General features: G+C 43.5%; 1 long non-coding RNA gene across 1 annotated transcript in view; it reads left to right on the plus strand.

Annotated features, from left to right (window-relative positions):
* The window catches only part of LOC308471262, a 69,991-nt gene extending 48,129 nt beyond the window's left edge, over positions 1-21,862 (plus strand). Inside the window, exons 2-3 of the long non-coding RNA XR_013982855.1 lie at positions 20,745-20,965; positions 21,755-21,862. This is a non-coding gene — a long non-coding RNA (uncharacterized lncRNA). The remainder of the gene's footprint in view (positions 1-20,744; positions 20,966-21,754) is intronic.
* The last annotated feature ends 279 nt before the right edge of the window (positions 21,863-22,141 follow it).

Raw genomic sequence — 22,141 nt, forward strand, 5'->3', positions numbered from 1 at the left:
GAAAAGTCTACTGTGAGGCATACACCACACTCTACCTGTTTATCCAGATGGGCAGGCTACCCGACAGGTGCAGTAGATAAGAATGGGGAGGAGTTTTAACTTCGTTAGTGATGCACCCCTTCATTTGCATCTAGTAGGTCCAGTCCCTGGGAGCTGAATTTAACTGAACAGGTTGGAACACTGGAAGTCGCCTTACTTGCACTGATCAGATCACTGGTCCATGTAGCTCAGCATCATCTATGCTGACTGCCAGTGGCTCTCCTGGGTTTCAGGTAAGAGACAATCCCAGCCTTAGGTGAAGATGCTGGAAATTCAACCTGAGACCCTCTGCATGCAAAGGTAGATGCTCTATCACTGAACTCCAGCTCTCCTGAGATGGAACTGGGCAGGAAAGATCACTGATGGGTGTTTTGAGAGTTGTTGCTCCCCCCCCCCGCCGCCTCCTGAATAATGCTGAAGGCTGCCCTAACACCTGAAGCTTCACTTTTTACTGCGGATCAATTATACTTCAATTACAGGGGCAAATAAAGTAGACAGCAATATGGATAATGGGTAGGAGAATGAAGGACATGAATGAATGAACGAAAAATGGCCATCTAGTTAACATGTCTGTCATCGTTTTATTGTCTTTTTATTTCTCCTGCCATGTCCAGAGAGGTTAGGGAGGATTAAAATCTTCCCCCAATTGCTACATAAAAGCAGACAAGTCTTGTTTATCACAAGGGAAAGGAAGCAAGCATAGGATGCAATCTCAGTCACCTGACAGTAGATATCGCTGAACGCAATGGGGTGTGCTTTTGAGTCAGCATGCGTAAGATCAGGCTTGCATGGTACTTTGAAAAGCTAGCAGTCTTTCCTACGTCAGCAAACCAGGAAGGGAAAGGTGATGTATGCCAGGGGTGAAAATAGGCTGGTCAAACACCCAGGTTGGCACACACACACCCCCATGCACATTTGTGCACACATACCCACACAGCCTGGGAGCCTCAATGACACCCCTCTGGCAGTTTCACCCTATTCCAGCATCTTGTTTGCTGCTGTGGCCAATCAGACACCTGTGGGAAGCACTCAAGTAAGACATGATCCCAACAGCACTGTCCCCAGTTGTGACCCCAGCAAATGACATTCAGGGGCATACAGCCTCTAATCCTGGAGAGCCAGTGTGGTGTAGTGGTTAAGAGCGGTAGACTTGTAATCTGGTGAACCGGGTTCGCTTCCCCGCTCTTCCACATGCAGCTGCTGGGTGACCTTGGGCTAGTCACACTTCTTTGAAGTCTCTCAGCCCCACTCACCTCACAGAGTGTTTGTTGTGAGGGAGGAAGGGAAAGGAGAATGTTAGCCACTTTGAGACTCCTTAGGGTAGTGATAAAGCGGGATATCAAATCCAAACTCTTCTTCTTCTTCTTCTCATTTCATCCTTAGCAACAACAAAGATGCATTCTGCCTTCCACTCTTTAAAACTTCTATATTAATGTGTGTGTTTTTTTGCCACATTTAGCCAGTGCAAACTCCCACTGTTCACTAATAGGAAACACAAAGAGCTCAATATTGATGTATGCAGATGATTTAGTGTTCATCTTTCTTTCCTGACTGGGCCTCAAAAATTTCATGAAGGTGTTCAGTGCATACGGTAAACAAGAAGGTCTATCTATAAATTGCTCTAAGACCAAGATCATGGGTAGGCAAACTAAGGACCAGGGGCCAGATGTGGCCCAATCGCCTTCTCAATCCAGCCTGTGGATGGTCCAGGAAGCAGCGTGTTTTTATATGAGTTGAATGTGTGCTTTTATTTAAAATGCATCTCTGGGTTATTTTTGGGGCATAGGAATTTGTTCATTTCCCCCCCTCAAAAAAATATAGTCCGGCCCACCACATGGTCTGAGGGACAGTGGACCGGCCCCCTGCTGAAAAAAGTTTGCTGACTCCTGACCAAGATGATGATTATCATTAATATTTATGTTATTGAAAATTTTTCAATTAAACAAAATAAAGTAAATAAAAAAGAAAGTGTGTATGCGTGCAATTCCATACACGCTTGCCTAATATAAAGATATATAAGTGAAATTATTATTATAATACATAGACATTTATTTATGACCTACTACTTGGTCACTCCAGGACCAAAATAATGATTTTTTACAAACACAGTCCTAGGTATAAATGGTGCTTAGATCAGCAAGCTATAGAACAAACTCACTCATATACCTGGGTGTACTCTTTAGTGAAACCCTCTCTTGGAAGTGTAATATGAAGGCAGTGGAAGTCAAAGCACAGAAAAACATAGGGGCATTGATAAAGTTCTAATACAATAACTTTATACAATGACTGAATCTGCCCTAAAAAATACTGTAGCGAAGTTCTTACTCAAATGCTCTGTGGTGTTGAAATATGAGGCTCTGATTTGAATGCCACTCATGTTTTGAAAACTGTGCAGAATAAAATTAGTTGGGAGGTATCATAGAATCATAGAGTTGGAAGAGACCACAAGGGTCATCGAGTCCAACCCCCTGCCAAGCAGGTATACTCTCTGCCATCAGGAATATCAGCAGTTTGTATGGAATCCAAGTGGCCAACAATTAAGGCAAGAGCAGACTGCACTCAGTTAAAGCATACTTTTAAAAAGTGCCACTATGCCAACTCTGAAAAGCAGCTTGTCAATATCTTTTAAACTATTATTATTTCCCAGAACTGAGCTCTGCTTTGACCTCGAATTAAGTGTCAATTAAGGGATTGGCTCTTCTGGAGTTGAAGGGACTTGCAACTAATCAGAAACACCAAATCCCCCCCCCCCCTTGATACCTACTCTTGAGAACAAATCATTTTAGAACAAGTTTCCTTAAGAAATGCTTCTACTGAGCTGCATCTTCAAGTGATGCCCACTGCAGTCTTGGATAGCCACTTCAACAAGGTCCTATATGCAGACAGACTGTATTTGTGGTTAAACTCAAGTGGAAGACATCAATCACTATCTGTTAGCTTGCCCCTTATCTAGAAATCCAAGCGAATAATTTCTGGAGCCTCTGTTCACACAAGCAGGCAGGCATTCCCTGGCAGAAATGGTTCACTTTTTTTGAGTGAACAGCACTTTTTTCCTTAAAAAAAATGTTTAGGGGTACTCTCATTTTGACTCAAGAAAATCACCATTTTATAGTTCAAACCGGGGAAAATAAATACAGTAAATGGACAGAGGTACGAAGATTCACAAAATGTTTAGGGGTATGCGTCCCCCCAGAAAAAAAGTACTGAGTGACAAAAATAACTTCATAACACACTGTTATGCACTGGCTGAAAAAAAACCCCAGGAAAAAGGAGTTAGATAGAATCATTATAAATTGTTGTGGTGATTCCAGTGGCGTAGCGTGGGGGGTGCCAGGGGGGCCGGCCGCACCGGGCGCAACATGGGCGGGGGGCGCGCTCGCACTAGCAGCTCTCTGCCCCTACTAAAATCCACGGGTTAGGGAGCCCGCGCTCGCTCGGCTTGGCGAGGAGGTCGCGGAAGGGGGAGAGCGAAGCCTTCTGCCGCGGGCAAAAAAAGGAGAGGAAGCCGGGTGGGCGGGCGGGCGGGCTGGCTGGCGGGGGTCTGGCTGCGCCTGCTGCTGCCGGTGCAGGGCAAGGCAAGCAGAGCGAGGAGGAGAGAGAGGGGAAGGGGGGGGAAAGCAGCTAGGAAACGCTGCGGTGTGGAGGAGGAATCAATTAAGGAGAGAAAGCGAAAAGCCCTGGAGAAAGGGAAAAAAGGAAAGAAAAGAGGCAGCTCCAGGAGAGCGCGGGGGAAAGAGAAGCCTCGCTGCTGCTGCTGCTTGGGAGAGTAAATTACTGTACTTGCCTTGCCCCGGGTTAGGGGGCGCAAATTATTTGCCTTGCCCCGGGTGCTGATAACCCACGCTACGCCGCTGGGTGATTCGAAAGGTTTAATCTGAAATCAAGGTGGATTTGAGTTTGTTGGTGTCTGGTGATTTTCTCTCTCTTACATCATGGATGTTGGCAAATTGGATTTTAGAAAGGCAAAATAATATTAGAATTGGAGATGCACAAGAGAAACTGTGCTTTAATGCTCAGGAACTTGGCAAAGTCTTTTATATTGTGGATTTTTATATGGCGGATGTATGTTCTGTATTATTTTAGTAATACTATTACCTAATACAAGTTTGTCAGGAAAAATAAAATTAGGAACTGAACCTTATAACAACCCAGTGAGGTGGGTTAGGCTAAGAGACTGTGACTAGCCCAAGGTCACCCAGTGAGTTTCATGGCTATATAGCCTTGTCATTGTTTCGGCACCAAAGATGTATCTGTATTTCCAGGCATTTGGGCAGCACCAATGATATTATATTAGAATTAGACTATTAAATCTTTCATTGTAGTGTGTGTGTGTGTGTGTGTGTGTGTGTGTGTGTCTATATATGCAGCAACATACAAATTTAAGAAACCTCATGGATAGTAGCCATTAGCCTTATCTACTATGAATTTGTCCAGATCTCACTTTAAAGCCACCTAAGTTGGTCCTCATCACCTCATCTTTTGATAGAGAATTCAACACTTTGCACTGTGTAAAGTAGTTCCTTTTGTCTGTCCTGAATTGCCTACCATTCAGCTTTATGGGATGGGCTCTGGCTCCTAGCATTATGCGGAGGGATGGAAGTACCTGCAGATTTTGGTTCTCTCTGTTTCTCATTTTTTTCAATCTTAAATTCAGTTCACCACATCTTATGAGGTGTGTGTGTGTGTGTGTTAAAAAATCATTGTGAAACTCCAGTATACTGTTTCGGAAAGAGAGAATTTGATAGATTTGGCTTTAAATGCATACTGATTTGAATTTCTCCTCCATCCCTAATAGAAAACAATAAATGAGATCTGAGAGTGCCCATTTCATAGGCAGCCTAAACGACTAGGGGCCTGGAACAACTCTTCTAGGGGGAAATGTTTGGGAACGTTTAGGGCTTTTTAATTTAGAAAGAAGGGGACACGATCAAGGTTTATAAAATTATGTTTGGTGTGGCAAAAATGGATATGATTTTTCTTTCTTTCTTAAAAGGTGGTTGTCTATCTAACTGCAATTCAAAGCAACTAAAAATAAGCTAAGTGTGTTAAACCATATATCCCTGGGCAACAGAGACAGTAATCCTCAGGCTGCGCGGAAAAGTGGCGTTCTAGTAGGAAACAGGTAAAACAGGTGATGATAGAACATAAGCCCACAAGGAAAGCCGGAATATGCGTTATTCTACAGCTCATTCAGCATAGGTGAAAATCCGTTCTGCCTTTCTGCCCTTCATGGGATGTTTGCTTGGAGCCAGCAAGATGTAAACCTAGCGGCTACTAAGGCTGAAGTCCTATATACACACTTGCCAGGTAGTAAGAGCCATTAAAAAATGCTTTATTTATAAATATCAGGATATTGTCCTTAAGGTCTTAAGATATTCTCACTTACAGCAGAAAAGTTCCAAATAGTAGCATATTTCACAGGAAGCATTCAGACACTGTTATCATCATTAATATATAAAAGAAGTTGTTGCTACGTAGTTGGAAAATGAGTCTTTGTCCATTAGTATACCTTAATTTTTGAATTTTTTTTCAGCAGTAGTTATGGAGCAGATTTGGCAGTTTGACAACATAAATCCTTATCCCTCTAAATATTTCCACTTATTGATTCGTTACTGTTTCTATATTTCTCTCTTCATTTGGGACATCCCATATACCCAGTAATGCTAATTAGGGGATTGGTATGAATGTTTGTTTTGTTATTAAATTGATTTCTAGGAACACCATCTCCCCAAAAGTGTCCACTGGGTTACACTCCGACCAGAAGTGGAACTATGTACTTTTTTGCTTTGTTTTTTACAGCCCCAGCATTTTGGGGACAGATGTGGGAGACTAATGTGTGAGAAATCCCTTGTGTACAGTGTCGCCAAAAGATTATTTTAAGAGTAGATGCTAGAATCTTTGCTGAGATTGATTTCATAGGCTGCTAGTTCCATATTCTTTCCCATTAAATAGGGTCAATAAATTAACCCAATTCCTTTTCCTAACATTTTTGTAATCCTTATTTACTTTTGCTAATGTTCTATAAATTTGAGTGATCTGTCCTTTGGCATTAAAATTATGTGCCACAATCATGTGTAAAAATGATGTTATTTTTCTTTGTATTTGTTTACTTGCTTGTTCTCTCCTTTATTTTGCTGTAAAGGAACTAACTTGGCTAAGTTCAAATAAAGAGTGCTCTTGTTCATTTAAAATTTCTTTGATTTCTTGATCCGTTTTAGGCTGGCCATTATTATGGAAATCTCTAATCCTATACAACCCCTTTACTGACCATTAAAAAAATAATCTGGATTTTATCCTTTTTATAGAGAAGTGGATGTTTAAAAAGAGAGTAAGCAGAAACTGGATAATAATCAGCTGGTTCCAACTAGCTTTGAAAATTGTAACTGTAGTTTTTAGGAAGGGACTTTGTACTTCTTCTTCTTCTTCTTCTTCTTCTTCTTCTTCTTCTTCTTCTTCTTCTTCTTCTTCCCCTTTCTAGGTACTAGGCATCCCTACTTATTACCTCAATACATTTTTATAAATTTGGAATCATAGTCATTTATTCTAATCTTAGTTCAGGTGGGATAATAAGTAAGTTTATGATCTGCTTTTAATTCAGGACTCATATATGGAATTACTTGCACAATAAATGTATTTTCTATACAATCAAAGGCTTTCAGAGGTATCTAAGACATTGAATTTAGAGTTAGTTTTCTTGCAATAATGAATAACATTCAGTAATCTTCTGATCGGGTCTGCTATGAACTTATGCATCAGAAAGGTGAACTGAGCCAGTTCAATATAATGTGTTATACTTATATTGAGTTTATTTGCTAGAGTTGTATTAAAAATCTTATAATCTACATTATGTGATGTGATTGGCCTGTGGGAATCAAGCTGCCTTATATATTTGATTAAGGAATGAGTATCATTCAGATTGCCTCCATGCCTCTGGGATCTGGGAACTTAACAGCACTTAGCTTACTTCGTTTAGTTGCTATTTTGTTAATGTTGTTAATATTGTTTTATAGATTATAAATGCCATATTGATTTGTTAATCATATCATATGAGTTTTGTTGTAATTGTGATGTCATCTGTAGCTTGACAGACCACTCTTCTTCCCAGGCTGAGAGGGAAAATGGTGACAACAGGTTATTTAACTGGGACAGTGACTTTTGCGGCTGTTGTTAAAGTTGCAAAACAACGAAGCATGGGATGGAGCGATAGAGAAATTTCTGGAACAGCATTGGGATATTACCTCTGCCCAAGGCATGATGGATAACAGCAACAACCGGGAGAAAGAAAGACCTAACATCTTACAAGGACAGAAAGAAACACCACAGAAAATCACCATACCATCAAATTTAGCATGTAGGGGTCTACTTTATCTAAATTATATAATTCGGTTCAAAGACTCCAAGTGGATAATGCACTATCCTTGGGCCCATCAATCATGTAAAAATTAATTTTCTTCTGTTGTCTGTTAAGTCCAGATGGATTTTTGAGTTCAAGCATTTGGGATCAGGGTAAAAACAAAACGTGTTGGCATTCACTTTACTGTAGCAGATGTACCTTAAAATATTCTTTTTTATTTTTATTTTTAAAATATTTTATAAATTATAAATATACAATCATTAAAAAGAGAAAAGAAAAACAGATAATAAAGGAACAAGTGATAATCATTGAACGGTAGACCTTATATAATCATGGAACCTCAACTGCAATTCTGCCTGCCAGTACCTCCTATTATGCCCACAAAGGTCTTTGTTTTTTTTAAAAAAAAAATATTTATTGATTTTCCAACCATTTAAACACAGTAAAGCAGAAAAAACAGGAAAGGAAAAGAAAAAGCAAAGAAAAAAAAAATATAAGATTAACAAAACAAGACACAAACCATTTAAAACACAAAACAATTTCAATATCTTAACTTTCATTCCCTTATTTCCATGACCTCCTCACACCTCCCTTTTTGTATTCCACTTCTATTAATTGTTTCAGCAATTCCTTTCCATCTTCCTCTGTTTTCTAGCCTATAATTATCTTAACATATTCTAATCTTATTTTTCCCTTTAATACTCTATTAGTCTGTTTATACTTAATTCCTTATAGCATTTCTACTAAAGCCATATAACTTCATTCCAACATTTTTCTAACATTCATTATTTTTACAATATTTCTATAAATAGTCTTAAACTTTTTCCAGTCTTCTTCCACCGTCTCTTCTCCCTGGTCTCGGATTTCTGCCAGTCGTTTCCGCCAATTCCATATAGTCCATCAACTTCATCTGCCATTCTTCCCGAATAGATAAATCTTGTGTCTTCCAGTGCTTCACAATGAGTATTCTTGCTGCTATTGTTGCATACGTGAAAAGAGTTCTATCCTTCTTTAACACCAATTGGCCGACCATGCCCAGGAGAAAGGTCTCTGGTTTCTTCAAAAAGGTATATTTAAATACCTTTTTCATTTCATTATGAATCATCTCCCAAAGTGTCTTAATCCTGGGGCATGTCCACCAAAGGTGAACTCTAATCCTCAAATTTGTCTGTTTTTCTTTGAGTTCAGTCATAACAAGCGTCAACTTATATTCATCAAGTTGCTTCTGTAGGGCTGGGGCTCTCTTGCTCTTTCTCTCCAGTTGTGTTTCTATACATTCAGCAACAACAGCTTTTTCCCTGGCCTCCTCCGCAGTTTGCCGTATCGAAATAGGTTCCTGTGTCATTTTCTGGATAGTTTCTATATTAGTATTATTTATACTTTCTATATTTAAGTTAGTCTTAATGATTGAAACATCCACTTTGGCATTTATCGTGTCCATTTTCCTGTGAAGCTGATCCAGTGAATCATTTATCTTAAATAATGCCGCCACTAGAGCCTCTTCTGTCAACATTTCTCTTGGTTTTACATATACTGGTACAAAGGCTCAGAAAAAACAGGGGGGGGGGCTGATGGTGGACCTCTCCTGGATTGTTGCCAAGTCCTCCCAGACCTTAATGTTTTGTCAGCAGTTGATTAGTCTGTTTTTCCTCTTCCATTTACCATAACACTTAAAAGATCAAGGTCAGTCCCAGAGTCTCACGGTTTTTAACTTGCAGCTGGAAATTCCCCTAGTCCAGCTCTTGTAAGGCAACCGGTTTCAAAGGCTTCCACTAGGGGGAAACAGTTTCTATTTGCAATAGTCAATACTGTCCTCTTTTAAACAATCCGAAAATTAGTTTCAAATTAGTTTCAATTTTCAGTTACTTTTACTCCTTTTTAAAGCAGCCGGAAACAGTAGAAACAATGTATTTCTCTTGTTTAACTAGCTGTCAATGAATGTTCTAAACGCTGTCAATGAACATTCCAAAGTACATTAAACCTACTAGCAGCCCGTTTCCAGGGTCAGAGCGGCAGTGTTTTAGATCTCTTCGCTCTCTCCTGCAGGCATATTCAGTCCACAACTTCCCCCCTCTTCTCCTGCCTCCAAAGGGGGATTTTGTTCTTTACCGATGGAAATTTAATCTTTTACAAAATACTTTCCAGGACTCCAGCTTGCAACTTCATTGCCTCAGTCTATTTACAAAAGGGGGAGGCGGACTTCCTGTTTTGAACCTCCCCGCTTCGATACCAAGTTATACTTTTAGAAATCCAATTCTCCCATTTCAGCTCTACTCACGGGTAATTACTTTAAAGTCAAATTGTCCACAGGAAAAAGTCAGCGCTCTCCGGCAACGGCTGTGCGGCTTCGCTCCGTGGAAGAAGCAGACGATTCGAAGCACCGCGCCACTCACCCCACGTCGCTCCGGAGACCCGAAAACGGGTTTCCCCACGAGTAGGGGAGGCGCAGAAGGTGCCCGCCGAATCCCACGTTCACAGGCTTCTCCCGCCTGTGATTTTTACGGGTCTCCGCCTTCGCCGTGGCGGCCAGACCCAATTTTTCCACGGGGCAAATTCCTCCCGGTCAGAGGAATTCCGCCATTGCCAATGGCGCCAACCCGGAAGTCAGTCTTTGAATTCTATTCTATTACATACTGAATATATACAGTATTGAAACTCTCAGTAATAAGCATAAATGCATATAGAACAATGTATATAGATATCCATGAAGGTGCCTTGCTCTGTCACTTTATAGAATTTTTTTCTTTGAATTCTATAAAGTGACAGAGCTTTCTAGCAAGGCACCTTCATGGATATCTATATACATTGTTCTATATACATTTATGCTTATTACTGAGAGTTTCAATATTGTATATATTCAGTATGTAAATAAAGTGGAGGAAACGAAAGTATAAATTGATGTAAAATAATAACCTAATATTAAAGGTAAAGGTAAAGGTACCCCTGCCCGTACAGTCCAGTCTTGTCAGACTCTAGGGTTGTGCGCTCATCTCACTCTAGAGGCCGGGAGCCGGCGCCGTCCGCAGACACTTCCGGGTCACGTGGCCAGTGTGACATCGCTGCTCTGGCGAGCCTGCAGCAGCGCAGCACACGGAGCGCCGTTTACCTTTCCGCCAGAGCGGTACCTATTTATCTACTTGCACTTTAAGGGTGCTTTCGAACTGCTTTCGAGCTGGGACCGAACGATGGGAGCTCACCCCGCCGCGGGGATTCGAACCGCCGACCATACGATCGGCAAGTCCTAGGCACTGTGGTTTTACCCACAGCGCCACCCGCGTCCCCGAACCTAATATTACAACATTCCTAAACATCATAATAAAATAATGACAGATTTTCTGTAAAATGTTTTCCATGTTTTCTTCCTCTGCATTTAATGGTATCAGCCAACATATAAACTATGTGTCATAATCTGCTCATCCAATCTCTTAATCATGGGGTGTGAGTGTTTCTGCCTGTCTGGTTGTAATTCTCACTGCTGTTAATAAATCAGTACTGTACTTTCACCGTCCTTTCCCAGTGCCTCAGTTTTTGCATTCTCCAAGCTGAATTACTTTTGGATTACATAATAATTGACATCCTGTCATTTCCTTTGTATTATATAAGATCGCTTCCCGATATTTTCTAATATTTGGACCTACAGGAACTGGAGCTGGGGGGTGGGGGACAGGAAAGAGGCGAGGAAGAGAGGAAGTAAGTGAGAGCAGATACTGTACTTTCACAGTGCAGAAATCCCAGGCCACCTCCTGTGGCAGATGTGGATCGCTCACAAGGGCTGTGCAGCTGCCACACCCTCACATCTGCATGTCAGGGAAAATATATCAGAAGAGGAGATCATGATTCATGCCAGGTTTCCAAGATCTGTTCTTAGATATATTAAACATGATATCCCTTCTTCCTCTCACCCCATGTACCGTATTTATTCAAATGTAATGCATACCTTAAGGGACGCGGGTGGCGCTGTGGGTTAAACCACAGAGCCTAGGACTTGCCAATCAGAAGGTCGGCGGTTTGAATCCCCGCAACGGGGTGAGCTCCCATTGCTCAGTCCCAGCTCCTGCCCACCTAGCAGTTCGAAAGCACGTCAAAGTGCAAGTAGATAAATAGGTACCGCTCTAGCGGGAAGGTTAACGGCATTTCCGTGCGCTGCTCTGGTTCGCCAGAAGCGGCTTAGTCATGCTGGCCACATGACCTGGAAGCTGTACGCCGGCTCCCTCGGCCAATAAAGCGAGATGAGTGCCGCAACCCCAGAGTCGGCCACAACTGGACCTAATGGTCAGGGGTCCCTTTACCTTTACCTTAATGCATACCCCCCCCCCAAATTACCACACTTTTCCAGGTACAAGATTATTTTTTTCCTTCTTAAAAAAAAAGGATGTTAAAAATTGGGGGGGGGGGAGGTGTCTTATACACACGGAGTGCATTGGGTGGATGTAGGACTGGTTGCTGCTGCAAGCCGGAGATTGTCCTTGGCTATTTGGTGTGTTAAAAATCTTAAAAAGTAGAGACATCACCTTGCCAACAAAGGTCCGTATAGTTAAAGCTATGGTTTTCCCAGTAGTGATGTATGGAAGTGAGAGCTGGACCATAAAGAAGGCTGATTGCCGAAGAATTGATGCTTTGGAATTATGGTGCTGGAGGAGACTCTTGAGAGTCCCATGGACTGCAAGAAGACCAAACCTCTCCATTCTTAAGGAAATCAGCCCTGGGTGCTCACTGGAAGGACAGATCCTGAAGCTGAGGCTCCAATACTTTGGCCACCTCATGAGAAGAGAAGACTCCCTGGAAAAGACCCTGATGCTGGGAAAGATGGAGGGCCCAAGGAGAAGGGACGACAGAGGACGAGATGGTTGGACAGTGTTCTTGAAGCTACCAGCATGAGTTTGACCAAACTGTGGGAGGCAGTGGAAGACAGGAGTGCCTGGCGTGCTCTGGTCCATGGGGTCACGAAGAGTCGGACACGACTAAATGACTAAACAACAACAGCATTTGGCGTGTTATTGGTGGCTGTGGCAAGGGTTGGTTTTTATTTGCTGTTGCTGAGGCAATTTGGATGGTGATTGGCGGTTTCTGCCGGCCAGGAAACAGCTGATAGGCGGCTTTCATGGTGCAAGCGGGTGAGCAATTTTCGGCAATCCCCTTAAAGAAAGCTCAACAACTGTGGTCCACTCCCCCCCCAAAGCTCAACAAATCTGCACAATCTTCCCCCATTTTCCAAATTTGGAGTTCCCCCCAAAAGGGGGTGTCTTATACAAGGGGGCTTGTTATATACATCGTGAAAACCAGGGTGCACAATAGATTTGATGGCACATTGCATTCAAGTAAATATAGTAGGTTTTTTTTAAAGAATATTTGTTGTTATGGCAATTAGATCCATACAATTTAGATCAGGGGTCAGCAAGGTTTATCTTGCCTGGGCCGGATCGGTCTCCCACGGAGATCCCTCTGTGGGCCGGATCGTGCGTGTGCCTGCACAGACGTGATTTCCGGCGCCACAGAAGCGAGTCCCCATGCCACACTGCGCCGGTTTAGTGCAGTGTGCAAGCGGGCAACTCAGTTCAGGGGCGGCTCGTGGGCTGGTCAAACAAGCTGTTTGCGGTCCATGGGCCTTAGGTTGCTGACCCCTGATTTAGATCATGGACTCAGCCAACATAGTCAATGGTCAGAGATGATGTGAGTTGGAGTCCAACAATCTCTGGTGGACCATAGGTTCCTCATTTCTTACTTAAATCAATAAACATTATTAGGAAGCTTTACCCATTCCGGCACTACCTGTTGCAAAATACATCATGGGCTGAATTGCTCCCTGCTGTGACGTTGTACAGGCACTGCTGGGGGTGGGGAGTGGAAGAGGAAAATTAGAAAATTAGTAATTAGAAGTGTAATGGTGATACTTAGTGGTTTAGACTATACTGCACACGTCAGGGGTATGGGTACCTGTGACCCTCTGATGATGTTCTTTGCAACCCTGGGCAGCGTCCTGGTGAACGCAATCAAAGTTACTTCTTAGTGAGCAGTAAGATAGGTTTCAGTCTGTGCTTTCCCCCTCGTGTCTAAAAGGATACTCCACCTCTTCCTGCTTAAGGTGGTGGTTTTAACTTTTAAAGCCCTATATGGCCTAGGACCCTTGTACCTACGGGACCACCTCTCATGGTATGTCCCATGGAGGACCTTATGGTCCTCAAACAAAAACATCTTGGAGGTCCCAGGCCACAGGGAGGTTAGGCTGGCCTCAACCAGAGCCAGGGCTTTTTCGGCTGTGGCTCCAATCTGGTGGAACACTCTGTCACAAGAGACTAGGGCCCTGCGGGACTTGACATCTTTCCACAGGGCCTGCAAGACAGAGCTGTTCCACCACGCCTTTGGCCAGGGCACAGCCTGACCCCCTTCTTTGGCAATCCTCACAGAACTCTAGCCCAATGGTTGCCATTAATTTGATTTGAACTGATTTTATAATGAACTGATTTTAGAATGTTGTATTATTTTACTGTTGTTAGCCGCTCTGAGCCCGGCTTCGGCTGGGGAGGGCGGGATATAAATTATTATTATTATTATTATTATTATTATTATTATTATTATTCCCCTCTTTTCTTCCTAATGTAACACTCATGTCTCAACGAATGAAACTGATCTGTAGAAAATGTAACTTGAAAAAAGAGACATTGCACATACTTTTGCCAACCAAGAAATCTTCAATAAAAATATGCTAAAAAATAAACAAAATAAAAATAAAAGGATTTGTTTTCATAATCATGTTGAAAGCAACCCTAGTTAGTTCTTCTGGGAACAGATAATGATGACAAACAAGACAAGGCCTTCAAAAACTGAAAATTCAGGGAGCAGGGAGCCTCTTAGCAGGCTAGCCCCTATTGCAGGCACAGGCAAACTCGGCCCTCCAGATGTTTTGAGGCTACAATTCTCATCATCCCTGACCATTGGTCCTGTTAGCTAGGGATGATGGGAGTTGTAGTCCCAAAACATCTGGAGGGCTGAGTTTGCCTATGCCTGCCCTATTGTAAGTCCCATGGCCTATGGCCCTGGTAGAGAGCGAAGACCTGCATATTCTTCTTAGCAGAACTCTTGAGTTTAAACACAGTCCCTTGTTCCTTCTGGTCCTGACAGGAAAGAACCCACATCAAACAAACCTGTGTGTGTAAGTTGCATGGATGGAGACCACCCACCCCCATTCATCTTTTTTCCTCCAGAGATTCAGTACCTTGCTGGAATTCGCAGGCTTGCGGTTGGTTGCCATAGTCATTAAGAAGATATGTGGGAGAGAAAGAAATCCAATGTCATGAATCAGTCTTATTGTGGCCTCCGAGTCTTAGTGTTCCAACCTGTGCTTGTGGGCTTACAAAAACGGCAATGTCTTCTGCAATCATTCTTTGTCTGTCTATCTGTGCAAGCAGAGGCTGTGAGCAGAAACACGGCCAGCGAGGAGCCAGGCAAACTGGGAAAAAGGTGCTGCCATGACAAGTTGCTCGTCTTCACTGGGCTTGTGTTTAGCTCATTTCCAGATAAGGCCTTGGGTGGGAGACAGAGGGAGGAGGGAAAAGAAAGAAAGCCCAGCAGCAGCTGACATTCCAGCAAGACTCGAGGGCTATAAATATGCGGCTTTACCACCCAAGGTCTTCCCTCTTGGTTTCGGGACGGGTGATAAAGGAGACATTGTGCAAGGAGTGGTGGGAGATGGCCTATGTACGGAGCACATGTGTCTCCATTGTATCAAGAGTATCCTTGAGCTCCTCCTCCTCCTGCTATTCAGATCAGTAATGGGCCTTTAACATGGAAGGAATGTCCATTCCATTCTCTCCCATTCATCTCATCTTTCCATTCAATTCAGTCATGCCTTGTTACTGGCCCTAACAAGTTGAACAAGCATTTGGGCCAAAGCATCTACAACAGGCAAAGGCAAACTCCGGCCCTCCAGAGGTTTGGGACTACAGTTCCCACCATCCCTGATAGGGATGGTGGGAATTGTAGTTCCAAACCTCTGGAGGGCCGGAGTTTGCCTATGCCTGATCGACAAGGAGAGGTGCTCCCTGCATGTCTGGACATCAGTTGATTTCTCGTTGCATGATTGCTCGGTACTTGATTATTCTCAACCACATGCAGGAACAGCAGACCCTCCAAGTTTCCCAATTTTCCAGGGACGTCCCTGATTTAGAGAAGCCATCCTGGTTTATGATTTGATCCCAGAAGGTCCCACTTTTCCTTAAAAGGTAAAGGGACCCCTGACCATTAGGTCCAGTCGTGACCACTGGGGTTGTGGTGCTCATCTCACTTTATTGGCCGAGGGAGCCAGGTACAGCTTCCGGGTCAGGTGGCCAGCATGACTAAGCCACTTCTGGTGAACCAGAGCAGCGCACGGAAACGCCATTAACCTTCTCGCCGGAGCGGTACCTATTTATCTACTTGCACTTTGACGTGCTTTTGAACTGCTAGGTTGGCAGGAGAAGGGACTGAGCAAAGGGAGCTCACCCCGTTGCGGGGATTCAAACCGCCGACCTTCTGATCGGCAAGTCCTAGGCTCAGTGGTTTAACCCACAGCGCCACCCGCGTCCCTCACTTTTCCTTAGGATGTCCCTATTTTCATTTGAGAAATGTTGGAGGTTATCCAACCCCCGAGCTGTCTGAAGGCAATCCTGTATAGTAGTACCTCAGGTTACAGACACTCCGGGTTACAGACGCCACTAACCCAGAAATAGTACCTCAGGTTAAGAACTTTGCTTCAGGATGAGAATCACGCGGTGGTGGCGCAGCAGCAGCAGCAGCGGGAGGCCCTATTAGCTAAAGTGGTACCTCAGGTTAAGAACAGTTTCAGGTTAAGAACGGACTCCAGAATGAATTAAGTTCTTAACCCGAGGTACCACTGTATAGGGAAGGTTTTTTTAAAATGTTTAATGTAATAATAATAATAATAATAATAATATTAGTAGTAGTAGTAATTTATTTATACCCTTCCCATCTGGCTGGGTTTCCCCAGCCACTCTGGGCGGCTCCCAACAGAATATTAAAAACGCGATAAAAGATCAAACATTAAAAACTTCCCTAAACAGGGCTGCTTTCAGATGTCTTCTAAAAGTCATAGTTGTTTATTTCGTTGATATCTGACAGGAGGGCACTTGGAGGGTCTGCTGTTCCTGCCTGTGGTTGAGAGTTCCCCCAAAGCTGCACATACTAATTTATCTGAACAAATTCAGATATGATTATGATGTAATTGAAACAGAAATACACAATATTTCTGGCGGGGGGGCGGGGGGGGGAGAAGTATGACCTGTGCCTCACACCTGCTCTTTTGGCTGCCCCCGGTGCTGCTAACTGTTGACGGACCATTTCAAGCATCTGCTCCTGCTCTCATCCATTCTTTAGTTTCTGTATCTTTAAATCAGACACTTCGAATGAGAAAACACCTTCAAACAGAAGAATGCCCACTGACTGCTCTTCAAAGAGAGGGCTGTCCTCTGCAAAAGTACAGTCTCTTGAAAGGGCCATATCAGGATTCTGTCTGGATCCTCTTTGCATCCTCACTGTACATGTCACACACACACACACACACACACACACACACACACAGAGCCATTCAGGCGTTGGGCGAATGAGGTATCTGTCAGAGCTCTATGGTCAATGCATGCCTCTGTAGTGGGACAGTTGGCCTCATTCTCACTTAGAGGTTAAGTGTGCAGCGAGGTCAACAATCTCCAGAACTCTCCCCCAATGGATGAATTATCAGTGGTTGTCCCATAACACAAAGCCACCGCTTCACAAGTAATGCTTTACTTGTTATTTTTGTGTGTCAGTGCATTTCCTGAACCATTTCCTGCCAAGCCAGAAGAAAAAAGAGAGGCAAAATGCAGAGCACAGGCAGAGTAATGTAACCCTGGACTATGATAATGCTTCTTGCCTGCCTGTATGCAGAACAGATGTGTATGTGTGTGTGGAGAATGCTGACTTTTGCATGGCTGGAGTGATGCTTACTATACAAAAGTAAGAGTCACATTTGTTGTTCCTCCCACTTTTGCCTCTGGACCCACGCTGGTGGCGGTGGTGGAAGGTTCACAATCAAATGAGTTTTAATCAGTTAATTAAATCTGGGGAAAATATACATATTAATATTTTGTGGGTGTGCATAAGAACACAGTCACTTGTTGTTTAGATTATGTCTGTAAGGGAAACCCAGTCAGATGGGTGGGGTATAAATATTATTATTATTATTATTATTATTATTATTATTACTTCAGCAGACAGTATGTTACAAGAGGTGTTTCCCACTGTGCCAAAGAGAAGGGGAAACTCAACTCTTCTGAAATGGCATTTTGCTACCTACCTCATTGACCCAGATACAAGACATCCAGAAATATAGGTTGCACGCCTAAAATGAGATCTCATAAATCACACCTTCTCCACATATGAGCTTGATTATAGGCTACACTGAGGTTTTGTACAATCCAGTTTTTTGTGGCATATATGCAGACCAATATGGTACAATTTGATTAAAAAGCTAATACAGTGGTACCTCAGGTTAAGTACTTAATTCATTCCGGAAGTCCGTTCTTAACCTGAAACTGTTCTTAATCTGAAGCACCACTTTAGCTAATTGGGCCTCCTGCTGCTGCCGCACCGCCGGAGCACGATTTCTGTTCTCATCCTGAAGCAAAGTTCTTAACCTGAAGCACTATTTCTGGGTTAGTGGAGTCTGTAACCTGAAGCGTATGTAACCCAAGGTACCATTGTATATAGCTTGGGGATGTGTTGCCTTATTAATCAGAGAGCACATTTTTAGCTGATCAGTTTTTTAACAACCAAGGCTGTGATATTAACCCGATTTACCTGGGAGTAAACCCTATGGAATTCAATAGGGCTTATTTCTGATTAGGCATGGTTAGTATTGTGCTGTTAATCCAACTAAGTAATTAACTGAAAGTTACAGCACTACTTGTGTGTAATCAGTCCGACAGAGTGAGCTTAGCATTTACTTTCAATTTGTCCAGTTTTTGCTTCCAGCAATTATTTTCTTGCTGTGTTTTCCTCTGCCAGATTAAAGGCCTCTGAAGATAACTAATTACTGAAAAGCACGTAAAACCCGAGTCCTTACTGCAAATTACAGCCCAGTGTAAAGCTGTAAGGAATTAAAGCTAAGGTAAATCAGAACAAGGCAGGTTTAAAGCGAGTGTGAATCACAAGGGGAATTTCATCATTCTTAAGCCTCCATTTAATTAGGGGGAAGTCTGCAGCTCAGAATGTTTTGCATTCAGAAGGTCCCCCTAGATTCAGTCTCTGGCATCTCCATATAGGTCTGGGAAAGAACTCACTGTCTGAAATCCTGACTGTGAGCCACAGTCCGTATATACTAGGGGCAGTCATCACAGTACCCTCCACGTGCGGCCCAATGTGGACCACAGTTCCCATCAGCCCTGACCACTGACTACGTTGGTTGGGGATGATGGGAGTTGGAGTCTACCAACCTCCAGGGGGCACCATGATGGATACCCCTAGTGAAGACAACACTGAGATTGATTATAGGTAAAGGTAAAGGGACCCCTGACCATTAGGTCCAGTTGCAGACGACTCTGGGGTTGTGGCGCCCATCTCGCTCTATTGGCCGAGGGAGCCGGCGTACAGCTTCCAGGTCATGTGGCCAGCATGACTAAGCCGCTTCTGGCGAACCAGAGCAGCGCACGGAAACGCCATTTACCTTCCCACCGGAGCGGTACCTATTTATCTGCTTGCACTTTGACGTGCTTTCGAACTGCTAGGTTGGCAGGAGAAGGGACCGAGCAACGGGAGCTCACCCCGTCGCAGGGTTTCAAACAGCCAACCTTCTGATTGGCAAGTCCTAGGCTCTGTGGTTTAACCGACAGCGCCACCCACGTCCGAGATTGATTATAATGTTAACTATTTAAACCAACCAACCAACCAACATCTGAGGAGGAGAACTTGTGGCTTTCCACATGTTGATGGAGTACAGCTCCCATCAGCTTCAGCTAGCATTGCCAGTGGTAAGCAATTATGGTAATTGTAGACCAACCAGTTCACAAGGATGCAGGGCAGCGAATGTAAATTTCACCTGTGTGCAGTTGACTAGTTTTGACACACATCCACATGCCTCTTCTTCTAGGCAAGAAGAGGCATTATCAAAATTCAAGGACACAGCAGCGCCAGTGAAGGGCGTGGACTGCAGAAAGCTCCAAAGGCCAGAGAGGCATTCAGCCCTCATACCTGAGATTCCCTCCCCGCCCCTACTGGGGTAGACAATACTTAGCTAGGCAAGACCAATGGCCTGGCTTTGTATTAGGGAAAGGCAAGAGATTAAATCCACTTCACGCTTAAAAGCAAACTTGCCAGATTCACAAGATGTGACCCAAAACACAGCCACCCTTTGAAATCCACACTTCTCTGAATTTTGCAGTGCAGATCTCCAGCCATGTGTTACGAAAACGCATGTGCTGCCGTAAAGTGTGCATACGCTTAGTAAAAAAAAAGTATTCCCAAATGCATTATATTAGGGGAAGTTGCTTTACATAAGGGTGTCTGTTAGGCAAAACTGCATACAAAATACCTGTATATTAAAAGAAAATAGTAACCATCATGGGAAAGGTGCTTCCAGCTCCCCACGCCTTGCCCTTCAAAGCCTTGCAAGTGGCTGGAGAAGAGCGACTGTGAGGGGTGTTCCCAGTGCCGGATTTATGTATACGCTAAACAAGCTATAGCTTAAGGCCCCACTCTCTTGGGGGCCCCAAAAAAATTTAAAGGAAAAAAAACCTTGATGTACATTTCCAAAATATAAGATAAAAAAACAAATAAAATAAAACCTACATACAGCAACAGTGTTTTGTGTTGTGTAGGCTCCTATGATGCAAGTAATGGGCCCCGCCTGCTCCCTAAAATATCACTGGTTTGCTCATTTCTATATATAGGGTGCCTACATTCTGCATGGACTGGTTGTATTCAACACAAAAAACAGTGACAAAGGACAGCTGGACATATAAAGGGCCCCATTACCTACAGTAGCTGAGTCTCATCAAACCTAAATCCAGCCCTGGGTGTTCCCAGGACTAAGGTGAAACTGTGAAGCTTTCTTGTTCTTTTTCCTATTGGATGCTGCATGTTTTTTTTATGCAGCCTTGTTGTACTTATAGTATTGACCTGTGTCTTTTTTGTATGTTATTATATTTGCTATTGTTTTGCTATGTTACTATGAAATTGTTATTATGCTATTGTTCTGCTATGTTGTGAACTGCCTTGAGATCTACGGATGAAGGTTGGTATATAAATTTAATAAATACAATTAAAATATGATGAGATTGTTTTGTAGTTCTTGTCTGAAACACATTTCCGTTTTCTCTGTTGTCAGCCGCTTTGAGTACATGTACGGAGAAGAAGCATGCGGATAAAACGATTGAACGAATTCACACTAGAAGTCTAATGCATTTTCACGAGAACTTAAAAAAGCCCCACAAACTGATGCAGAAATGGGGATAAATGAACTCGATTGAAAAAAATGAGAAACTGAAATCGACAGTCACCCAGCCCTACTCCTTACAAGTTATTACGATATAACTGTTCATGTCAGGGGTTCAGGGACAGAGGCACAGGGTAGGCAGGAGATGGAGAGCGATGGGGATGAATCCCAGGACAGCGAGGAAGAGGATGACAATGACTCAAGAGATTCCATGAGTCTTTCCAGCGAATCAGAGGATTCCCAGAAGGGGGCGCCGGTAGTCAAGGCCAGGGGAGCCCCAGGGGGAACGTGTCAGGAGCAGGGGGCCAGCGGGGGATCCCAAAGTGGCAGCTGGGCGTCAGGACCAGCCTCCCCGCCAGAGTGCAGCGAAGGGGGTGGAGGTTTCAGTGTATCAGGGGAAGCAGCTCCGGCAGCAGAGAAGGGAGGGAGGTCGGAGCAAGCCACCCTCCCGGAAGGGGAGGGGAGTAGTGAAGGGAGTAGTGTAGCTGTCAAAAGGAAGGTTAGAGGTTGGGCGCGCGCGCCAAGTTCAAATGTAGAGGCGCGCGGAAGTACAGGGAGCCCGGAGGAGGGGCCAGGTCCCAAAGCCCGCAGGAGGGGGCAAGAGCAGTCTGGGGATTCCGCGTCAGAGGAATCCAGGAGGGGCGAAACCCCAGCGGGCAGGAAGACCCTGCGGAAAAGGAAAGAGAGAAAGAGGTGGAGCAGCGCAAGCCTCTTAAACTGGTGCAGGGGAGGGACTGACTCAGAGGGGACTTCAGCGGTCTAAGCGTAACAGACGTAGGGCTGCGCGCCTCGGATGTGAAGCAAACAATGAACTGCAATAAACACTTTTGTATATAAGAAGAGATAGGCGTTGGTCTTTTGTGAGCTGAGACTTGAGGCAGCCCTGACAGTTCCGTTCTCAGCAATAGAGCTCCTTTCAAGCTCCAGAACTATCTCAGTCTAGTTAAACTATGCTTGCACAATGCCTCACACTTCACTTAAAATTATTAAGTACAAGCCCAATCAATCCAACAGTGCCTTTTGCTATTGACTTCAGAGGAATCAGGACTGAAGCCAAGGGTCCCATTTGCAAATTAATATTCTATATCCTCTGAAACTGATGTCATTCAGGTACTTGAGCCATTAATTATTTTATGCTGTGGAATTTAAATAATATGCATAAGTAACTCTTTTATCCAGTAGTTGACATGGGCAAAACCAAATAAAATCTCAAGTGAATATTGAACTGTGTTGAATAGGTTTTCTCTTATGTAAATTGTGTGGATTTCAACCTAGATGTTTGGAAAAGC

The sequence above is a fragment of the Podarcis pityusensis genome (assembly GCF_964106645.2).
Source record: "Podarcis pityusensis genome assembly, chromosome: 2".
NCBI classification, from domain to species: domain Eukaryota; kingdom Metazoa; phylum Chordata; class Lepidosauria; order Squamata; family Lacertidae; genus Podarcis; species Podarcis pityusensis.